The 23,823-nt window shown below is 38.9% G+C and overlaps 1 pseudogene across 1 annotated transcript; it reads left to right on the forward strand.

The window, feature by feature from the left end:
- Nucleotides 1–8,107: 8,107 nt before the first annotated feature.
- LOC309971294 (WW domain-binding protein 4-like) lies at nt 8,108–9,225 on the forward strand (annotated as a pseudogene). Its single transcript has one exon. The product of its transcript is annotated as a WW domain-binding protein 4-like (transcript).
- Nucleotides 9,226–23,823: the final 14,598 nt, after the last annotated feature.

The following is a 23,823-nucleotide window of genomic DNA, read 5'->3' on the forward strand; positions in this document are numbered from 1 at the left end:
GGACGCGCAGGTTCAGCGGCCATGGCTCACGGGCCCAGCCGCTCCGCGGCATGTGGGATCCTCCCGGACCGGGACACGAATCCGCGTCCCCCGCATTGGCAGGCGGACTCTCAACCACAGCGCCACCAGGGAAGCCCCTCCTAGGGTGCTTTTTAAAGATGCAGGTATTTGAGATCCACCTCACATCTACTGAATTAGACTTTCAAGAAGGGGGGGAAATGAACCTTCATTTAACAGGGCCTCTGGGTTATTCTTACGCACAGTAACATTTGTCAATCAGAAACCTACCCTGAGTAGGGTCTGGCCATAAAACAGAGGAGTAAGACACAGTATTTGATCTTAGATGGTTTCAACACCTTTTGGCTATACATTTTGCCAATGGTTATTTTAGTAAAATTATAGAAATAAATTGATAGGAGAAGTAGCACTAAAAGAAAAGACTCCCAGTGATCAGTCACTATCTGCTTCTTACAAAATAATCTACAGATACTCTTTTTTGCTTATGAAGAGTATCGTACAGTACCAGATGTTGTGATACATATTAATTTTCCATATTTGATCGTGCATTAAATATACTTACGTTAGCATAGACTCGTTTGTTAGGTGAATATGTATTAACTTACTACTACGTGGCAAGCACTGTTCAAGCAGGAAACTAAATTAAGTCTTCAAACTGTAAAATTAAAGGAATAGGGGGTGAATACAAGAGATATTCAGAGGAGAAACCACTGTGGATAGGCAAAGGCTTCATGGAAGGAGAAAAAGGAACTGGTTCTCTGAGGATGAATAAGATTCCTCTGGAAACCAATAAATAGAGGCCATTCATATAATGAAAGACACATAAATAAAAGTGTATATACCACCAAAACACTGGAGCATTTGATTCAAGTTAGATCCAACTTATCAATCTACTTCTTTGGAGTCAAGTATCTTCTGGTACCTGGAATATATGAGAGGTACTTGACCAATAACTGGTGCAGGACTGTTTCATATTTGCGCCATGTAAGAACCGGGTAACCAGTATTGGGGATACCCAAAAAGAGACTCTTCATATAGTATATCCTAGTGAAAGTAGCTCTGTGCACTCCATCTGCCAATATGAGATTGGTCTTCTCAATCCTAAAGAACTGAGAAGCCAAATGGTTGTCTCAATCCCTTCTACAGATAAGAGAGGAAGAAGAGATGAAAGAAGAAAATGTGGACCTTCTGTGCTGTAATGGGGAATGATAACCTGCTGCTAATCAACTACTGGCCCGTAGAATCCCGTTAATTCTTCCACAAATGTGGCTATTTCCTCTGGAGGTTCCCCAGAAGATCAGAAGGGCAACAAACAAGGAAAGAACCATGGTACTGATAGGGATAGAGTAGGATAATTAAATAGTTTAGAAATCCCACTAGGAGATTAAAGGCAGAGAGGGAATTGTATGGGAGTTTGGGAGACTGTTGAAGCTAACGACCACTCAAGAAAAGAATCCAGTAACCTAGCAACAAGCTACACTACCTTGAAGGAAGATCAGGTCCATCCAAGCACCAGGCACACTCAAGCCACAAATCCTGATAGTTAAAACACAAGACAACAGATATGAGGTCTGAATACTGTTACATGAAGTCAGGGAGTCAATGGTCCTTGAAGAGTGGCATTTCTGCATGTAGCCAAGACAAAAATATATGTGAAAGGGGAAAGAAACTAGGTGAAAGGGGACATTATACCAAAACCTGGGATGAATTACCATATTTTAATATGTGGTACCACCCTTCTACTAAATATACTTATGATTTAAATAGCACCATGACAGTCCCGGTTAAACTGTATAGGGTCAAAGGAGGAACTAATGATGTAAGCCTTGACATCTACTGAAGAAAGAGGAAGAAGATGGTCTTCTCCCCTCCCCACTTTTCCTTGGATTATAATAATGTAGCCCTCGTTGTTCTCAGGGCGATGCTCCCTTGCCTGCCCGCTTGTTTCTCTCACAAGTGTCCTATGCTAATAAACTCACTCTTTGCCTATCACTTTGCCTCATGCTGAATTCTTTCTGAGACAACAGAACCTGAGCTTCAGTAAATCCTGACACCAGGTGAGCGGTTTCAATTAAAATACAGTGGATTTGGGTTCCCTCCTAAGTCAGGGATCATGGGTTCAAGCCTTAATCTGAGGTGTGGGTGGATTTGAGTCCCAGCCCATGGGTTCGAGTCCCAATCTAAGTTTTGGCTGGGTTCAAGTCCCATCTTAGAAGTATTGTGGTTTCAGTAATACATCTACAACAAATGAGCAAGCTAAGAGAGAGAGAAAAAAAGTAACCTTAGATTAAGTCCCCAAATCAATCAATCAATCAATCAAACAAGAGACAGACCAGGCCGTGAATAACAGTGAGCATTTAGGGAGTTTCAAGCATGGTTCAAAAAGACTTTACAGAAATGTAAATCTAAAGATATTCAGTAGATGTTGAAAAATAGGACAGTTACAGGTGAGATCAGGATTGGTGGTCTAGATGATACAGTGTAACAAATATCTTAAAGCACAGAGCCAAAAATATAAAGACAGAAAACCATACTGGAAACTAGAGGGCTGGAGGAGAGAGCTGAGGAAATGTCAATTGTAGAAGTTCTGGAGGGAAGGACAGAAACAGATAGAGGACAGGAACTAAAACATGCTAACTTGAGCTGAAAAAAGCTGATCCTGCAGGTGAAAATTATTCACTAAGCAACCCAGGCAAAGGTAATGATTTTGAAAAAAGCTTGGAGAAATTCCAGAACTTAAAAGGTGAAGACCCTCGCAAGCTTCCAGAGAAGAAACAAATTAATTAAAAAAGGAAAAAAAGGAAAAAGGATCAGACCAGCCACAGGCAAGTAATCTGCCACATTGGCAACAGGACAGTATAAACCACCTACAGAATATTGAGAAGTAAGAATTGTAGCTTGGTCATTCCATTCCTAGCAGAGATACTAACCTCTGATGAGAGGAAGTGGGTGGAAAGAAAGAAAGATATATGTGGATATGCTAGACTTCAGGAAATACACTGTCCTGTTCTGCATCTAACCAATAACATTGTATCTGGGAAAAACCTCAAGAGACCGGAAGGTAAAGAGAAGAAGAATAATGGGGGTAGGGTGGGATGAATCTCTTATTTCATATATATATGATCGAAATTAAAGAGACAATGTGTAGGAATGCAATAAAATGATCATAAGGGGCTTCCCTGGTGGCGCAGTGGTTGAGAGTCCGCCTGCCGATGCAGGGGACATGGGTTCGTGCACCAGTCCGGGAAGATCCCACATGCCGCAGAGCGGCTGGGCCCGTGTGCCATGGCCGCTGAGCCTGCGCGTCCGGGGCCTGTGCTCCGCAACGGGAGAGGCCACAGCAGTGAGAGGCCCGTGTACAGGGAAAAAAAAAAAAAAAAAATGATCATAAGGATGCTCAGTATTGAGGAGAAATCCTTGAAATCAAATGGATGTAAATTATCAAAATTGAAGAGTAATTCTTGTCATTGAGAGGAAAAATATACAAAGAATCGGAGATTAAAAGTATTAAACTGTCCTAATTAAAACTCTGAGATAAGGTGTAGTGAAGGAGAGACAAAAGAAAGAGAGAATTCCCTGGCGGTCCAGTGGTTAGGACTCCGTGCTTCCACAGCAGGGGGCATGGGTTCGATCCCTGGTAGGGGAACTAATATCCCGCAAGCCATGTGGTGGTGCAGCCAAAAAATAAAAAAAGAAAGAAAAGAAAAGAAAAAGAAAGTGTCTCAGATTGTGGTGGAAAAGGACAGTAAATATGTTCTTAGGAGCTCAGCTTGTGGAGAATGGTGCTGGAGAGCAGGGGACACAGTCCTTGTGAGGGAATAGCTGAGGACTTGTCCCCAAGTATAGCAGGGAAACATGAGTGTAACTATGACAGGCAAGATAGAGCTCATGACTATTAAAGAAATAAGAGCTACAGGAAAAATGAATACAACTTGTTCAATGCTTTAAAAACATTTTTTAAGATAAAGAGAAAAACTATAGAGAAACAGATTTATTAGTATAAATAAAAAAGGAGGAAAGCAATTGGATAAACAATGTTGAATACACACATATATGATGTATATTCCAGAGAAAGAATCATATATTACATTTTCATCACAAAATGCACGAAATCGGAAATAACATAAACCATACCAACATAATCTTACCTACTTAGAAATTAAGCAACAACAGTGCATAACTTTTGGAACAAAATAGAAAATGCACACCATTTACAAAGGTACAGAAAGAAAAACACATCATACCAAAACCTATACAGTCAAGCAAAAATATAAATGAAAAAAACAGTATTGCCGTAAACGCCTTAATTATTAAAGAAAACAATTACTCTGCTGAAATTTCTCATTATCTAATCATGATTATTAACACTTTATATTGAATCTAATTCAAATAATATCTTTTAAGATTCATGGTTTTCAGTAATCTTAATATCTAAATTTAATCAGCCCAATCAAATTGAATAATTTTAGCAGGAGTTTGCTCTTAAGGCAAAAAAAAGGGGCATTCATAAAAAATTCAATAAACTAGATTATTGGATGAAAACTGAAACATTCATTAGAATGTCAAAATCAGAACATTTGAAATATCTGAATAATTTGGTAAATTTTTGAAATATCTATTAGTCAGCCCAAGCTGCCATAATAAAAAAACACAGACTGAGAAGCCAGGAATTTATTTCTCACAGTTCTGGAAGCTGGGAAGTTCAAGGTCAACATGTCAGCCAATTCTGTTCCCCAGAGCAGGCTCTCTTCCTTGCCAGTCTCACTGTATGAAGAGAGCTCTGGTCTCTTTACCTCCTTATAAGAATACAAATCTCATCATGGTTGCTCCATCCTCATGTCCTCATCTAAACATAATTACCTCCCCAAAGTCTCACCTCTAAATGCCATCACACTGGTGGTTAGGGCCTCAACATATGAATTTGGGGGGGGGGGGAGACACAATTCAATCCATAGGAATACCCATCATGGATTTCGTATTTTCATTGCCTTTGTTTAGAACTTCCATTCAATTTAAAATTAATCCAGTGTTATACTCAAGCACAACAACAATTTCAATGTTATTATAAATGTTTACATGTACAGTGAGTTAACCAGTCATGTTATTAGTTGAGAAGTAATTTTAAATATGCTTCCTGCATACAGCCTAAGAAGGTCTTTAATATCTAGGCAGTCATATACTTTTAAGTCCATTCCTTCTTCAAAAGCTTTCTAAAAACTAAACACGGCCAGCTGTTGAAAGTATCCATTAAACATTAACTCCTCCAGGTAAAATGATCACAATCCATGCCTTACAGTAATAAGCTATCTTTGAGATTATTATTATAACACTTTAAACTGCTGACAATGGTTGAGAATTTAGTAGCTAATAAACTTGCCACTCCAGCTATTACAAAGTTAAGATAACGTGGTTGAACCAAGAGCAATAAAATAACGAGGGCATCATAAAACTAAGGTAAACAAAATCACATAGTAGTAACTAATTAACATGACACATGGAAATCTTTAATATTATTCACTGTTTGAAGTCCTTTATATTGAATGATTATATGAGTTCTTTACATGAAATGACTTTATATAGTCCTTTATAGGAAGTTAAGTTTCTTCTTCTGTCCTGTGGGAATAAATGAAGCCCACCCAAATGAATACAAGCTTTATTCGGAGCTTGCTATACAGCAAGAGAGTCAGTCACCACCGCTTGTGCTTGGCAGAGACTGAAAAGGCAGGTGGAGCAGTGAGAAGACTTTACAGTGGAAAGAAATGGAAGGTTTCAGGTTTGCCGTGATTGGAGGTTGTGGGCAATGCAGACGCTGGAGGTGGGCTAATTTAGAAGGGGGGCATTCTAAGCGATTGGTTAGGGGATCATATGTGGCTCTCTCTGGTTGGCTGTAAATTAGAAGTGGAAGCAAAACTTTGGGAAGCTGGCACTTATTGATAACTTCTATTTGGGGTTGATTGCTGCAGAGGTGGTTTGGCTTAATCCTGGACTGGCTGATGCAGACTGTGGATTAGCATTCTATTTTTATGTATGGTCTGGCTACTCTCCATTTCAGTCTCTCAGTTTGCACTCTGACAAATATCCGACAAATACTGCCCCAGCAGAATTTGAACTCATAATGGTTTGGAGCAGTGTCAGAAGAAATAAGCCAGTCTTACTTCTAAGAAAATGCAATCAATCTGATCGTCTCATTTTAGATACATTTTTTCTACCATAATAAGTTTCTTCTTTTTATTACTATACTTTCTGCTAACTGCTATATTAACTAAATTACTTTTAAGCACAAAATTTTAAACTCATAAAAAATATATATATACACGTAGGGCCAAAACAGCCCTATTTCATTTTAAAGCATGTATGCAAGTTGTGAAAATGTTTCAGACTATCAATTATCTTGTCTTTTTAGCATTATCACAAAAAATTCTTAAGTGCTCAAATATATGACACCTCTTGATTGGAATACATTACAGGTGTACTTTTTTAATTCACTTGAATAAGGCTTTCAGTATCCCCAGGCATTCATGCTAGCACAGATATTCTAGTCTACTACTTAAGGTTGAATGGCCAAAGTTAGCTTCAGAGTAGTAAAGGCTACCACCACCCTAACAACAATTATTATTACCATTTATTGAGCCATTACTGTCTGCCAGGGTCTCTGTATATTCACATTTAAGTTTATTTAATCTTTGCAACACTTTCAACGTAATTTAAAATAGAAAGCTAAATTATATAGATTCATTTATCCATCAAAAAAAAAAAATTATTGAGTCTCTCTGAGGCCCAAGGATGATTGGCTAAAGTGGACGTTGAGTCAGGAGTCAAATCCAAACCTGCCTGCATCCACTTTCTGTGTTGGAATCCAAATGCACCCTGTTTTCCTTGTGAGCTGAGGCTTATTCACAGGAAATACATCTTTTGATAGGCTCTAAATTATAGACCAGAATGTCCCTGATAAGGTTTTCTACCACTAAAATTAAGTGCAAATGCCACATAAAAAGAACCCAAGAAGTAGAAGTTTATACTTTGTCTTTAATATTTTCTTCTGAAGTAATATTTTATAATTTTTTTCCAATTAGCAAATAGTAATCATGACATACTACTGGAGGATGTTAAGTGGATGTCTATATGAGATACGATGATAAACATAAAACAGGAAAAAATAGATTCTATGTGTTGGTTAATATATAGCTCGACTTGACTGGGCCATGGGATACTCAGACGTTTAATCAAACATTATTCTGAGTGCTTCTGTGAGGGTGTCTATGGATGGGGTTTTAACATTTTTTAGTTATGTTTATATAACTTTTTATATACCAAAAATAAATATAACTAAATATCATTTTAAGAGATGGGTACAAATCTTTATTATATTATTTTGTGTTTGAAATACATCTTATTTAAGTGAGAAAATACAATAAAGTTACCTGAAAGTCTAACAGAATTAAGGAAAAACTGTGTATGATGAACACCTGCAAATGATTATATGAAACAGGAAATGTTTAACCAGTTACAATGTATAATGGGAAAAACATCACTTTAAAAATAAATACAAAATATAAAATTCCTAGGGATATTTTAAAAAGAAATGTGCATCACATGTGAGTCTTGATTGAAGAGACATAGAAATATGTACCTGAACAGGTAGAAAGAAAATTTTCTAATTCTTCAATTAAGTAGTTTTAAGGAATTTCAAATAAATGTCAGTGGAGATTAATTTGATATCCTATTGTTAGACTGCAAATTCAATGAAATTGTAAATTGCTGAATAGCTAAGATACTTAAAAAGATGTAAGCAGAAGGGACTTGAAATTTCAATGATTAAAAGAATAGGTTATTTATGCAAAGATATTACTAAAACTTCAACGGATCATGATTCTGAAGAGATACAACAGTTTTCTTATTTATTAGAATTTCTATTTATAATTTCTATTTATATGAATTCAGTACATAGTTACCTTTTCATTACAAATAGCTACCCAGGGAAGAAGGGAGGTGTCTGAGCTCTGGGTGAGCTGGGCGTCAACTTGCCCCGAGTGGGGAACGCATGCCTCAGCTGGGCCTGAGGACGACCCGCGGAGCGGCTGGTCCAGTCATGGAAAACTACTGGAAGTCACAACCAAAGAAATTCTGTGATTACTACAAGTGCTGGAGAGTGGACAATAGGCCTAGCATTGAATTTCATGCAAGAGGAAAGAATCATAAGGAAAATGTGGTAAAGAGGATCAGTGAGATTAAACAGAAAAGCCTGGATAAGGCAAAGGAAGAAGAAAAGGCATCAAAGGAGTTTGCTGCAATGGAGGCAGCTGCCCTGAAAGCATACCTAGAGCATGTGAAAAGGCTTGGCTTAGAGTCAGAAATTTCAGAGCCAAGCATATCACCAGTAACCAGCACTATCCCACCCACCTCTGCATCAAATCAGCAGCAAGAAAAGGGGCCCTGCAAGGGGCAGATGGGTAGAAGGCATAACCTCTGAGGGTTACCATTACTATTATGATCTTATCACAGGAGCATCTCAGTGGGAGAAACCTGAAGGATTTCAAGGAAACTTAAAAAAGACGAAAGTGAAGACTGTTTGGGTAAAAGGTTTAAGCAAAGATGGTTATACCTATTATTATAATACAGAAACAGGGCAATCCGGATGGGAGAAACCTGATGATTTCATTCCACACTCTGGCGATCTGCTTTCTAGTAAAGTCAATGAGAAGTCACTTGGCACCCTAGAAGAGTCCAAATCATCAGATTCACATAGTGATTCTGATGGGGAACAGGAAGCAGACAAAGGGGGAAAAAAGGAGAAGTCTCTACAGAAACACAAAAGCTAAAAATAAAGTTTAAGGAAAAAAATAAAAATAGTGATAAAGGAACTGAAGCAGAAACACAGAAAGAAAAAAAAATACCCAAGGTAAGAATTCATCAGGTCCAAATGAAGAAAAACCCAAAGCTCATGAAAAATCAAACCCATATGGAGAAAGGCAAGAAATTCAATAAGTTGAGTCCCATGAGGAGGTAGATTTGGAACCTCCAAGCACTGAAAATGAATATGTATCAACTTCAGAGGCTGATGCTGGTGTGGAACCCAAAGTGGTTTTTAAAGAAAAAACAGACACTTTTCTTGGAGTTGTGGCAGATGGAGTGGCTCCAGTCTTCAAAAAGAGAAGAATTCAAAATGGAAAATCTAGAAATTTAAGGCAATGAGGTGATGATCAATAACTGTAAAAAAAAAGCTTTTTGTACCGGCTTTTTGGACAGAATGGAGACTATACATCCTAAAAGCTCCTCTGTGTTTGTTTTACAGTACTTAAATGCTAAAAGTTTAGACTTATTCTAAATGTATTTTATGTGCATTTAAAATAAATCTTTTTTTTATGTGGAAAAAAACCCCAAATAGCTAGGGAATTAAGTCAATCAGTAAATAGTGCATAGTCAATTAACTGAACTTTTAGGGGTAAAAGAAATCAGTTCTCCAGGGACTCCATAAAACGTTTGAATGCAGAATAGCTGGGTGCTGAATCCTCTTCCCTGAGCTGTTGCCATCACCACCATGTCAGGCTTCAGTCAAATACAGACAGTGCACTAAGGAAGTGGAGATTTGTGGCCACCTGCAGGAGAAATCATCCCTGGGCCACAGGAACCCTGGAGGAACCAACATCAACAACCAAAACTAGCAGCTACCCTTTCACTTTTTAAAAAAATATGAACAATCGTTATACAACCCTGGGCACATGAGGAAAATAGCTGCCAGAAATGATAATTTCATTCTCTAAAATGAGAGAAAATCCACCAAAGAAAACAGAGCTACTGAAAAAATAAGAGAGAATTTTAAAAGTATCTAATTAGTATTCTCAGATCCAAGAGAACTGCAGTGGTAAAAACAAGAGCAAGTTACAAAGATAGAAAGGCAATGTAGCCGCAATAAGAGTTCTTGGAAGTAAAAAGTATGATTGAGAAATGTCATAACTCAACAGTAATTCAAGAATGAAATGTATATTTCTAGAAACTAAATTTGTGAAGATCAACTGTATTAAAACTATGGGAAAGTGAAAAGATAAAATATAGAGAGAATAGATAAAATATGTGCTTGTCCAATCTAGGCAAGCCAACAACCATTAAACAGCATATAGAAAGAAAAAAGAATGGGAATGAATAATCAAGCAAACTATATATGACAAACTTCCAGAGCTGAGGAAAACATTATGGGAACACACACACACACACACACACACACACACACACACACACACACACACACACACACACACACACACACACACACACACACACCCTGTTAGGAATTTTGAATTCCTAAGATAAAACTGAAATGCTACAAGCGTCCAGATACACATATACACACACACACAAAAACAGCACCAAGATGAACAAAAACAGCAAACAAACAAAAACCAAGGTTTACAAAGGAAAAGAAACACAGTGGCTCCATCACATAGGCATGATCGATCAGCAACTCCATTTCCAGCCTCTCTTCCTTCTCAAGAGAATGGGGGGCAGGGCTGAAAAGTCCAAGCTTCTAATCAGGGCTTGGTCTTTCTGGTGACCAGCCCTCATCCAGGACCATCCAGGAGCCCACCCAGAGTCACCTCGTTAGAAGTAATTCTATCACCCAGGAAATTACAAGAGGTTTAGGAGCCCTGTGTCAGGAACTGGGGCCAAAGACCAAATATGCCCACAAAAGATGCTCCTAGTACTCTTGTCACTTAGGAAAGTTTAGCTGCTTTGTGCCAGAAATGGAATGAAGACCAAATACGTGTACATATCTTATTATAAAGCAAAACATCACAGAATCTCTGTTAGGGGCCAAGCTTTGTGTTTCTCTACCTTCGAGGAGCTCTCCTTCCACTAAGGCAGACAGGAAAACCAATGCAAAGCACAGCCAATGAGGACACACTGTGAGGAAGCTCTCTTTCCACGTGGTATAAGGAAGCCACCTTTTAAGGGATCCTAACCCAGCCAAAGGGATGTGTGTGGGGAGGGCACTATTGCTAAGGGTTAGTCTTAAGGGCTAGTAGGACTTAACCAACTCACAGGAAAGGAGAAAGCTTTGCAGGCAGATTAGAAAACAGGAGGCAAAAACAATGCATTGTGTAGGAGGGAAGAAGTAGGCCTACAAGCTTAGCGGTTGTCAGAATGTTTACAAAATGAGTCATTACATAGACAGAAATGAAGACAAAGAGGTGCGTTGGGCCCAGATCATAGAGGGCCTTATGAGCCTATGGTAAATAATTTGAAGCATATTCTGCAGGGCATTGCTTTTCAATCTTTTGAAGTAGAATAACCCTTTATTCAAATAATATCTACCTGGAGATCTAATATATAAAAAGATGAAAACACAGCATCTTATTAGCATAATTATACAAGCTACAGTTGGTGACATCAGTTTATAGTCAGGCATTAAGTGCAATGAGGCCAATCCAATAAACCCCCAAAGTCTCACCCTTAGCATATAATTTATTTCTAAATTTAATTTTAGTTGTATATTAGCCAAAAAAAGTCTTAAATCATAGAGAGAAAAGTCTGCAAATAGTCATTCAACAACTTTTATTAGACAGAAGTGGCAAAAGAAGCATTATTCTGGGATCTGAATGGAAAAAGAGACAGCCTGAACACTAGCAAACCTGAAGCACAGGTAATAAGCTGACCAGGGGTCAGTCATTCAGGTTAGCCCCCAGGACAGGCCAAGGATTTGGTAGCCTTTCAACAATAACTTTTAAATACTTGCTTAACATTTATTAATGGCAGTGGTGAGGGCATTAGGAAGTTAGTTTTCATTCAGGAAATAATGTGTTTCTTTGTATCCGAAATTTTTTATTAGCAAGTAAGAAAATCCAAATCTAGGTACTTAAGCAAAAGGAAGAAATTACTGGAAGGTACAGGGGTTCCCAGAATTGACAAGAGGGTGGAAAACCCAGCCTAGAAAATGCACAGAAACAAAGACAAACCTTCAAGTTCCAAAATAAGGAAAAAGGGCAACTCCACCTTCAGCAGGAACACTCTGCCCAGGATGCATTCATTCACTGCAGGACACCCCTCTCCCCACTGCGGGACATGGCAGCAGCTGTTGTGGGTGATTACCAACCCACCCCAGGCATGAATGTGTTTTTAGCTGAGCTCAGGTCCTGAGCCCATTCCTGGCTCTCAGAGGATGGAGAGGAGGAGGCTGTTTCCCCTGAGCTTCTGTAGTAGGAGGGTAAGCAATGGTGGCCGACAGGGAATGAGACTGTGCCCAGGGTTTAGAAGGTAGATGTCAGTCAATCATGGAGGAAAGAGATCCCAGAGGATTTCCCTTGAAACTCAGAAGGGAATGGGAATATTATGTATTCTATGAATAGCAGGGTCTCAACGTTTTCTTTCCACAATATCCTAGGAAATTCACTGGACATCAGAGAGACGTAGTTGATTGGTAACCTGAGAAGCTTGGCATGTAGGTGACCTTTTCTCTGGCCACAATGGAAAAATGCCTGAGGTTGGTACAAAGGAAGAGAAACAGCTAACTTCCTGGGACACTGTTACTCTGACTACATACCAGCTATTACCAAGAGGGACTGAGTTTCAGAAGGACTTGGTCCTCGAAACTTCAGTATACTCTATAAGACCCTTGAACCTTTCTAGAGAGGGCAATTTGGTGGATAAGTAATCAAAGCACAGAACAGAGTTCAGATGTTGAATAAAAAATCTTAATTTCAAACATTTACTGTGGGCCAGGCAATAGTCATATCACTTTACACATTCAAGTCATTGTATCTTCATATCAACCCAAAGAATAGTTACAGTTGACCTTGAACAAGGAGGGGTTTAATCCAAGCATAATTTATAGTCAGCCCTCTGTAACAGAGGTTCCTCCACATACATGAATTAACCAAGTGTATGTAGTACATACAGTACATACAGTACTACACACATAGTACCTACCATTGAAAAATATCCGCGTGTAAGTGCATCTCTGCACTTCAAACCTGCATTATTCAAGGGTTGACTGTACTAGTCTTACCCCTACTTTATGCATGAGGGATCGAGAAAAAGTGAGATTCAATAACGGAATCATACAGTAAATAAAGAGCAGAACCAGGTTTCAAATCCAGACAGCCTGCCTCCTGAGTCTCTGTTTGTAGCCTATAAGCTACATTTCTCCTGAGGATCTATGGACTAAAGTTGATACCAACTACATTTGATAAAAAATAAAGAATCTGTGTACATCGAAAATAACATCTGGAATTATTTTTCAGGTTGTTCATCACTCCCTATTAGATAACACTGGTTGCTCATATTCATGAAGAACAGGGACTAATAATTCTCAAAGTTTTCTTTAAAATATAATTAAGGTTTTTCTGCCATTTATGTTAAAACACATCTCCTACTATCCTATTATTCTTATTTTCTCTTTGATATTCTTTTGTAATTTTCCAATTCAAACATTTTCCTAAAATATATTAAAGATTTTTAAATTTGAGGTAATAAATCACTTGTTCCCATAAAAATAAATATTATCTTTCCCAAATAAATAAATATCAAAATGAGGACTAGTGGGCAACAGATTACTTAGGTTAGAGCTCATGGTTACTGGGACAGTCAACTTCAGGGGAGTCTTGGCAGGAATTTCATTTGATTGGTAGTAAGGTCGCCTTATGTGGTTTGTAATTTATCCTGTAATACTTCAACACAGTTTGATATATAAAATAAAATATCCCATGAAAACTCCCATTTAAGTATGAATTGACCAGTGATTGCCTCCCATCCTTTGTCCAGCCCTTGTTCTGATATTGGACAATATTCCTTTCTATTTGGAGGATCAGGCAGCATCCCACATATTCCTTAGGTCCCATACCCCAAGATCACCTCCATATTACACAAATGGATTTTTTGGATCCCACTTATTTATTTTAGGGGGCTGGTGTTCAGGTTGAGTTTTACTCTGTATCTCAGAGGTGGCTAGTTAACAACTCCAGTTTTAGTTATGGTATAAAAGCCTATTATTCAGAAATTCACAATCCAAATATCGCTACTGTCTTTATCCACTATGAGGATGTGTTAATTAGCATACCGGATCTTAACATTTTCCAAGATATGTCGTTAACTAGAAATTTTTAAGATTCCACCCTTTCAAGAATCCATTGATCCCAGCGTCCTACACATTATGGATCAGAGCCCTGGACTTAGGATTCAGAAGTAGAAGTGTCTGTAGCAAATTAATCAGAGAAATAGTTCCTCTCCCTAATCTAAACTTTAGCTGAATTTTGCTGCTATAATGCTGTCACATCTGCCTTGAGTGAATGTTTTATGTAAAGTGTAAGGATACAGAGCAGAGACTTCAAGTCTTCAGAAGTGATAGTACAACTTTTTGTAATTTCTTGTTAACAGATGGTTTTACATGTGGCAGTCCAAGACTCACTTTCATTTTATTGATAAGACTTTCTATGGTGGGGCACAGTTCGAGGATTAGAAACCTACAGACCTCAGCTATCTCTAAAAATTAAAGAATGCTCCCTATCCACAAAAAAGAACTGATAATTCAGAATATTTGATCAGTTATGACAATTACAGCAGGACTTGATTGGGTCATGAACTGAGCCTTGCAGTTGTAAAATATTTAAGATAAGTCAGTATCAGTGAAAACTGTAGGGTTTTGTTGTTGTTGTTATTGATTTACCTTGTTTTGTATTAGAGCACTAAATACTTTGGAGGAAGAAGAACACATTTACATTTTGCTGATGATGGAAAGGGTCTCTCATAGAAATCCAAGTGTACTGGCATCACAGAGCTCCTATTCTAACTAGGGAAGTTTTAGTGTCCCTTAATATGCAGGCATCATGAACAGCTATGTGGTAGCCTGACCCTTAATCCTACACCAACTTCAAGGGGTTAAAAATAAATTTTATTACAACACTTTGATCTTTTAAAAGGTATAGAACATTAAAACCATTTTAAACTAAAATTGTCATTGAGCAATTGCAGACTCCCTAAAGCACCTGCATGCAACAACAGTTTGAAAACTGCTAGTGTAGGTGAAGGGAAATTACCAGAGAATTTTAAGGAAGGGAATAATACTAACAGATTTACATTTGAAAGATATGTCTGGTATCTGTGGGAAGAGCAAATTTGACCGAAAAAGACAAAACACAAAGCCCCATTAAGAAGGAATTAGAGGGGCTTCCCTGGTGGCGCATTGGTTGAGAGTCTGCCTGCTGATGCAGGGGACACGGGTTCGTGCCCCGGTCCGGGAAGATCCCACATGCCACGGAGCGGCTAGGCCCGTGAGCCATGGCCGCTGAGCCTGCATGTCCGGAGCCTGTGCTCCGCAATGGGAGAGGCCACAATAGTGAGAGGCCCGCGTACCGCAAAAAGAAAAAGAAGGAATTAGAATGAGAGTAATGGTGATAGGAATGGAGATAAGCAGGATTGAAAATTTATTTAGAAAGTAAAATTGCAAGGATTTAAGTCATTCTACTATCTTTTAGTCTCATTTGTAGTCTTTCCTAAAAGCCATTAGATTAACTGATGTTTCTGTTGAAACTGGCTGCATAGTAATGTTAAGAAACATAGACTTCTGTTTAAATCCCAGATGCGGGACTTATTAACTCTGTGTTGTTGAGCAAATTAGCTAACCTCTTGATCTTCCATTTCCTCATCTGTAAAATGGGAATAATAATTTCTACCTCACAGTTTTAATAGTGAGAAAAAGGAAAAAGTAAATGCCCATGTTAAAGTATTAGAACAGTGCCTACACAAACAAACAAAAGATAATTTCTTTCTCAAGAAAAGAACAGCTTAACTAGGACTACACAATAAAAGGAAAATGGTGTGTTAACAGTCTGCATGCAAATATAAAATAAAGGTGTAGGAATTAAGCAATATCTTCACATGGAAGCCAAGCTATTTAAGAGAGAGGAAGTGAAATGAGTAAGACAATGTTATTCTTGTTTTGTTTTGCTTGATTCAATCTATTTTTCCAAGTGGAATTGTGTGTATAGCAGAAAAATTCTCCTGCCAAGATAAAACAAAATGGTGAAAGGAGAGAAGATAAAGATGAATTACATGTGCCAACAGGCAATCCTTCACAAAGTTGGAAAAAAGAATGATACCCTCTCCATTAAGTTAGCTTGGCCTCATTAGATAGAAAAGTAGAGGACATTGGATGAGATATACAATGACTTGCACTGACCAAAAGCCAAAGGTGGGTAGCCAAGTGCAGCTGTTTAACCATATGAGTTCCCTCACGGCTTAAGAGATGCAGCTCTCTGGGTGCAAGGGTAAAATCCCTTCCATGAGAAGCCAGGAAAAATTTTTCTCTGGTCTTCCTAATCAGTATTGAGAATGAAATTGTTAGGGGAACCACTGACTGAAACCACCTGCCCTGGCTAGGCACCATAGTAACCACCTGCATGAGTTACCTGACAATAAGAGGTCCTGGTAAGGAACGCAGAACTAACAAGATACCACCAACCGTAGGAATTTGGGAAAGGTCAAAAAGAGAGAGAAGACACCAGTCCACATGTCCTACCAAACTCCCAGAATCCTTCTCACTGGAATCCATCTTGGCTGAGCAGTTGCGTGTGCCACCAGGAAGGACCCTGCATCAGACTGATTGGCCAGAGACAACCTGGAAACTAACCCCATCACCATAAAACCTGAGACTGCGAGCCAGGTGGCAGATTAATTCCCCTGGGTTCCCTTACTCTGCTGCTCTCTGCCCAGGCACCCCTTCCCAATAAAGTCTTTTGCTTTGTCAGCACGTGTGTCTCCTCGGACAATTCATTTCCAACTGTTAGACAAGAGCCCACTCTTGGGCCCTGGAAGGGGTCCCCCTTCCTGCAACAAAATGAATTATCAATATGGCAAAGCCAGAACTTTTTTACATGTCTTGTGGACATTTAATTCCCAGTCACGATTCGGAGGCTGGATTTTGAGCAGAGAAGATGTAAGTCTGCACATGAAATCAACTTTTGCCTCTATTCAAAACATATCTGCTGGATACTACAAACTGATTCCACTAAACTAGATGAAACCACTATGAATATTCTAGCACCCTTCTTTTGTTTACAATCACAGGCAGCCAGTTACCCCTAAGGAACGAATACTCTTTTTTTTTTTTTACCATTTTATTACCTTAATTTTTTGTCATCAAGTATCATTTTTGTCACATAATTATTATAAGGATAAATTGTACTGACCTTGGAATATCACCAAAAGGCAGAAAATCTGGGTTTGATTTTTTTTCTGACACAGGTAATAAGTTTTCATCACTTTTTAGTTCATCTTAGTCCTGGACTCCTATAAAAATGGTTTATTGAGAAATTCAATAAAATGCCATTGAGACTGAATGGCACTGAGCCTTCATATTACCTTTAAAACTTATTCTCAACTGTTTTTGTATTTGAATATTATCATTAGAATAATTAGAATCCAATCTAAAAACCAACACAACCAACTGTTCCCATTTCTTTTTTTTTTTTGCGGTACGTGGGCCTCTCACTGTTGTGGCCTCTCCGGTTGCGGAGCACAGGCTCCAGACGCACAGGCTCAGCGGCCATGGCTCACGGGCCCAGCCGCTCCGCGGTATGCGGGATCGTCCCGGACCGGGGCACGAACCTGTGTCCCCTGCATTGGCAGGCGGACTCTCGACAACCGCGCCACCAGGGAAGCCCCAACTGTTCCCATTTCTTAATCTTACACCCAGGCACAATCATAGTGTGCCTGCCCCTACACCAGGAGTTTCTCTGGATGCCTTCAAACACAAGTTGCCATGTAAGCAAATACATTTGCCACTCCAGCCCTAGGCTAAATCCTTTGTGCATGGTCCCAAGCTTGGGTGTTTCTTTAGTTTGGCTGAGACAGCTGTAAATGTCTGATCAAGGATTTTGCTTCACTAAAACACAAAGAAATCCATCCATAAATGGTCATTTTCCCATTAAGATTAGAGTCTACACTCCCAAGGTAGACCTAAATTGTAGTTTCATTCTTTCACAACTTCATTCAAAAATACTTACAGAGAACCTAAAATGTGACAAGCACTCTGCCAGGTGCAGTGGACAAAAAAAAATCCCTGCCCTCATGGAGGTTACATTTTAGTTGGATTGTAGGGACACAGTTCACAAATGTATAGATAAAATATATATTATGACTCTTGGAAATAAGTGCTACAGAGAGAAATAAAGCAGAGAAGGGGACAAGAGAAATAGACAGAGGAACTGTCATGTTAAACAGTGTGTCCTGGGAAGTGTGAACCTGGAAGATACCTTTGAGCAGACCTGGAGGGTGTACAGAAACCAACCATGAAAAGCCTGGAGGGTTGCCTTTCAAGCAGAAGCAAGGGCCTCCAGTGTGTCTGGTAGTGTGCTCCGTGTTGGAGGAACAGCAAGGAGGCCAGTGTGGCCACAGGCGTGAGCCAAGGGAAGAGGAGTAGGTGATAAGTGCAGAGAATTAGTGAGGGAGACAAGAAGGCAGTGAGGGAAGAGCAGGTTTGGGAAAGAAAATCAAGAGGTCGGTTTGGAGCATCTTAGGACCGAGGTACCTATTAGCCATCCATGTGGAATGATAAATAGACTGCTAATGATCAGGAGAAAATTCAAGGAGCAAGACCCACAGAGGAAGAGCTGTGATTAGCATGTGCTGAAGCCTAAGCATGGAAGGGACACGGAGGGGATTAAAAGAAATCTTTCTGCAAAGAGGAAAAAATGGTCAAAGGCAGCAGAGAGAGCATGGCACTGGAAAGCTTAAAGACACTTCTGGGGAAAAAATGCGAGTGGAAGGACATTTAAAGATCCAGGTGGAAGGAATATGTTAATTCTAAAGTGGAAAAAGGAACCCAATCCTAGTGTGAGGAAAGAAGTAAATTTGTTAAAGTTCCAGCCTCAATTCTCATTGTATTTCTCGGTTAACAACAACAACAAAACACTCGGTTTTTCCATGAGATGCGAGTGACATTTCATATGTATCTATCATAACCTGGGGAACACTGATGTGGCAGAAAGTACTAAGGAAAGGATGCTAAGCACTTCCAAAGCATCCTGTGAGACGTCCAGCAGGGACGTGTAGATTAGGACATGTGACCATTTAGAGACCCTCATCAGACTGAGCCATAAGGGAGGGTGGCAGAAACAACCAACTCTCATTAAAGGGCAGAAAGTCTGGATTTCCTGATGGCCCCACATGCTAGCAGAAACACACTTAAAGACAAGAAAGAACCACTTTTATTGCTATTAACAATAAATAATTATGCCTGCACTTGATTCCTCTCCTTTGTTCTAAAGAGCAGCATACAGAAAATCTTCCATTAGTGTAGTAAATTTCATAACATATCATCTTCAAAATAATGTCTCTTCTCAGTGACTGACTCAAAATTTAGCCTTGTTCAGAGTAATCTAGAATTAAATCTACAACAATGAAGTCTGGATTTACTTTTTTTTTTTTTTTTTTTGCAGTACGCGGGCCTCCCACTGCTGTGGCCTCTCCCGCTGTGGAGCACAGGCTCCGGACGCGCAGGCTCAGCGGCCATGGCTCACGGGCCCAGCCGCTCCGCGGCATGTGGGATCTTCCCGGACCGGGGCACGAACCCGTGTCCCCTGCATTGGCAGGCGGACTCTCAACCACTGCACCACCAGGGAAGCCCCATGGATTTACATATTTTTTTAATGAAAAGATAGCTTTTTCCTTTTGGTTGTGATGTTATTCTGATCATCTTTGGATGAGGATTGGGAGAATGGAAAAGCCCATGAAACTGAACCCCATTATGAGAATCGTTGCATTTAGCAGTAGTTATTAACCTGTTGAGGACCAAAGAGTCTATTAAAAGTCAGATAAAAACCATGGACATGTGATAAAAAACCAGAAAATAAAGTGCTTAGCCTACAGAGAGAAACACAAGCTTACATTTTCATGAGGCTCACAGTTATTTTCCCTCGAAAACATTCAGATGGCTCATTAAATCAAAAGTCCTAAAGATGTCCAGCTAGTGGTGAGCAAAAAACATAAACATGGGACCAAGCCTCTTGACGCTCAGGCCCTCCATTATTCCACACAGCCTTTTTGAGGGGAGAAAGGAGACAGAGTGTCAGAGTTCATAAACCAACTGTAAAATATAGACTCCTCAACCAAATGTAGTCTTCTAAACCTGAAAAGCTATCTACGTTTTAAGACAGAGGAATTTTTTTCTGCCCATCTTTAAAGAAAAGCTGTTTAGTAATTATGGTTAATGTAAAGCAGCTGTTGCTTCTCACAAAGGCGGCTTGACAGTACTGCTGGATGAGTCATGAGTCACACATGAATATGGAATTAGCAAGATGATCATTTGTTCAGTTGTCAAGAATGAAAGTCTGCTGTGAACGTGCAGTCTTTGTGAAAACACCAAAGGAGGGAAGGCACTTTTATTACGGGCTAGAAACTTCAGACTCACCCTCACTAAGGTAAAATAATGTAGAGAGCACCTGATAAGGAATGCAAAAAGGAATTGGGATTTTTTTTTTTAATGATCATAGAATGCAAGTAGCTTTTCTCTACAACCCGTAGGAAGTGTGTTTTTGAACCAGGGACACCCTGGTCCATTGCAGTACAGATGGACCTTCCTAGGATCTTCTACCAGCCTGGCCTCTGGAGTTAGGGGAATTGTGGTTGGGAACAGAGATGTAGAACTGAACTGATAATAGACAGATAAAGAACCAGATCAGAGAGTTAGCCCCTCAGATGTTCTGTGGATGAAAATTAACTTAGCTAAGTTTAAATGACTCTTACACTAGATGAGACATCTTAGACAGAAATCAGGCAACCCTTCCTTCAAAAAAGAGTATGATCTATATAAAATGGTCTGAGCCCTTGGGGAGAGGGTGGGGCATCTCATATCTTGAAATATGTAAATGTATGTCTCTGATTATATCACCAGAAATCACATCCTTCAAGGCTTAGAGAAGATCATATTCACTAATAGAAGGCTGAGAGTTGTGTGAGAGAGTGCATTATGCTTTTTCTGAGGAACATTAAAAAAAAATAGCAGAAAAGTGACATTTAAAAAATGTTATTCTTGATAAACATTTTTTGACTTAGGGAGACATGTCTATTAAAGAATAAATATTAAGATAGCTAAGGAATGAACTATTCTCAAATCATACAAGTTATATTCAAAGCTTGGAAACTGATAGATTTTTTATTTCTTAGGTCAGTATTGAAGACAATTTTAAAGCTATTCTTTAATTTACAGTTTTACACTGTTGATATGAAGGTCACATGGTAATGAGTACTTAACAAATGCTGTTAAATACAAACCATGACACTATTGAACACATGCAGTTTTAATCAGCTCCTAAAAGTTAACTTGTACAATCTGCACAGAATGGTTAACCGTCTCTCTCTAAACTTGAGACGGTTGCATTACGCTCTCTGGTTTGTGCTATTCTAAGCTGTTTAGTTTATCATTTCTATGATACTCTAAGTCAAGTAAGGACAGCTTGATTTTGCTGATAGCTGATGAAACTGTAGAATGCTGCATAATTAGATAGAAGGGAAGTATCTTAAGAAGGAAAATAAACATCCAGGAAGTTATTCTATGGGAGGGGGAGGGTGGGGTAAAGGGATGTGAAATATATTTCTTGCCCTGTTACCCGACTTTTCCAAGAACTCTGATTTAGCTTTTGTTTACAGCGTTCAGTCTGACATTCCTGAAAGTCTTTACTTAAATAACTGACATCTGAATAGTGCTTTATGATTATGAAAGCACTCCACACACACTATCTCCTTCAGCACTCCAAAGTAACTTAGGAGATATATGTTGTTGTTACCCCTTTTAATAAGGATGCTTGGGCTGCCTGAATTTAAATTATTTCCCCAAAGTTAATACGTGGTAAGTGACAAAACCGGGAAGTAAATCCAGAAGCGTTCTGCTCTTTCACCAGTGCGATGTTGCCTTTCACTTGGGAATTTGCAAGCCTGAAAAGAAGGAGCCAGGCATCTTGATTTGCCTAAACTATGCTAAAACCTCCTGGCTTGCAGTCTCTCCTACACACTGCTGATTCCTAAAGTAGAAGCAATGAAGTCACTACCAACTCCGGATGCTCCAAATGTATTAGTCCAGGCACGAGGGCTCTTAAAAACCAGCCAAACCTCATTTGCAGTAAAAATAAAAACAGTAATAATAGTAATTACATACATTTCCTGTTTATTATGTGGCAGGCACTATGCCAAGAAGTTTACATATATTACCTCATTTATTCCTAACCAAAAAACTCATGAGGCCAGTACTATTATTATATCCATCTTCCAGTAGAGGGAATATGGAAAGCTGAACGGTGAAGTCGCTGTTTCAGGATGCCTTACCTTCTCTCTCACTAGGTTCACAGTACACTGCCTTTCCTTTTCATTAAAAAGGTCAGAAATAGAAGGGTTGGGGGTCTACTGCATCTGGATCTAAAGAAAGCTGTTTTCAAGTGGAAAGTGGAAGGATTGTGGCAGTGATGCCTCATGGAATTTAAAGTGTTTTATAAATTTTGCTTACAAGCAAAGAGAAAGCTTAGAGAGTTTTGAATTATGCAGAAAAATGTTATCCTCAAAATCCAAGAATGAGGCACAATGGGTACAAGATGACCATAACCTTGATAAACTGGGATAGCACTCAAATTAGTTTACATAACTACACCCAACTAAATGCTGATTATACAAAACGTTTCTGAAATATACTAAACATGTAAAAGTAAAAAAAAAGTAGAGGGGCAATTAAGCAGACAAAAGAAAGAAAAGAAAAAATGGAAATGTAATGGGATACAGCTCAAATTAATTTACATAACTAAATCCAACTATATACCAGTTATATGAAACACTTCTGAAATATATTGAACATTTAAAAATAATAAAGGAGAAAGAAAACAATTAGCAAATGAATAGAGGGGGAAAAGAAGAAACGGAAATATAAACATCAAACTGCATTGATATAACCAAAAGAGAGATTTGGTACTTAAACCATAACTGACTTTTGTCCTGAGTGATGAACATGTGTGTGACTAGAGGATCAGCATCTTTATACTGCTGTAAAAGCCTTGCTGCAACTAGAGGAGGAGAGAGAACAGCCCTGAAACGAGGGAGGAGCAGTTTAACCAGCTTTTGTACAAGTTAGGACCAGAGAGTCTCAGAGCTGGTTTTGGAGGTCTGAGCTAGAAAGAGATCTTCTGAATTAGAAAATGAGGGTAATTTTTTAAAAAAATTATTTGCTTGTTATTTATAGCTCCTAAAAGGGAGGGAAAGAGAAAAGGGATGCTTAAAATTAAAATTTTACTTGTTTCTACTTGAGCCATGCAAATGTCCTTGTTCAGCTCCAGGCTCTCTGTAAAACACAACACAGACACTTGTGCACTGTGCACCTGCTTCTGGGTACAGGCTCAAATTGTGTGGTTGTGTGTGTTTTTGCTTTGGGTGTTTCGGGTGACCATTGGTCAAATTCTGATTTATCCAAACACCTTGCAAGCTTCTCAAGATTTTGTCCTTTTTCTCTTGGACAAATAATAATAGTAATAATAAATTGTGACTGTTAACTATTATTCTCAGACATGCTACATGAACATCTTTGTGCACCTTCCTCAGACATAAAACTTTCATGTGATTGTTAGAAACTGAACATGGAATGCATGTAAAATTCATCTGAGAAATTTCCATCCAAATTTGTGACATTGATGTTACAATAAAGCAGAGAGAAGGCAAACATTACATTATCTCACAAAAATGTTGTAAGATATGGTTAACCTCATCATGTTCAGTAATTTCTGCCTGGAGAGATTATACTGGGGTCTAAATGTTCTCCCCAACTTTGAATCAGATACCCAG

Source organism: Leucopleurus acutus (assembly GCF_964270905.1).
Source record: "Leucopleurus acutus genome assembly, chromosome: 14".
NCBI lineage: Eukaryota > Metazoa > Chordata > Mammalia > Artiodactyla > Delphinidae > Leucopleurus > Leucopleurus acutus.